The sequence below is a fragment of the Frankliniella occidentalis genome, unplaced genomic scaffold (assembly GCF_000697945.3).
Source record: "Frankliniella occidentalis isolate FOCC.00 unplaced genomic scaffold, Focc_3.1 Scaffold568, whole genome shotgun sequence".
NCBI lineage: Eukaryota > Metazoa > Arthropoda > Insecta > Thysanoptera > Thripidae > Frankliniella > Frankliniella occidentalis.
In genome coordinates, this window is record NW_026267684.1 from 53914 (window position 1) to 54657 (window position 744).

The window sequence follows — 744 nt, forward strand, 5'->3', positions numbered from 1 at the left end:
ACATTCGTTTAAACGTGAATCGCCCAATGCCTGGTGCTATTTGATCATAAACTCACGTGAAGTCACGTTCAAATGAATGTGTCACAATATTCAAAGGTGGGGTGGGGCGGGGTGGGGCGGGGCGTGGTGGGGTCGTGCGCCGCCCATAACAGCTGAGCCTGGAAACTCCCGCTTCCCCTACCCCCCTCCCCCCGGGATCCCCTTTCTGCCATCAAAACCAACCCCGAAACAACATTGGTAAATTTTTGCGGCAATTGCCTGTCTTTCTAACATAAGCTGTGTGCTAAACATGTAGGTTTCGTGTTACTACAGTGAAATTTTCACATTCAAAAGGATAATTTAAAAAAAAAACGATTTCTACTGGTGATTCCGATGACCCCCCTCGCCATTCCTTAACTTTTGCTGCACTCTTATTCAGCGCAAAAGCGCCGTCGATTGCGAGCTGAACCGGAGCCAAGAAGTCCGTCCTCGTGCACCTCTCTCTCTCTGTTTCTCTCTCCCTCTCTCTTACTATCTTTCGCTCGCTCCCCCTAATGCCGAGTTTAGATCACCGCCTGCTTGTGTGTTCCGGTGCGACGGGGGGCGGGGCCATCCTGAGCCTGAGACCGATGGGCTACACTGTCGGGCATCGGAGTAGACATCGACGCATCCCGCCTAAAACCACCACCACCTCCGCCTCTGCAATTTTCACCAACTTTTAGTATATCTAAAATTAATGACGATGATCGTAATAAAACTGATTTA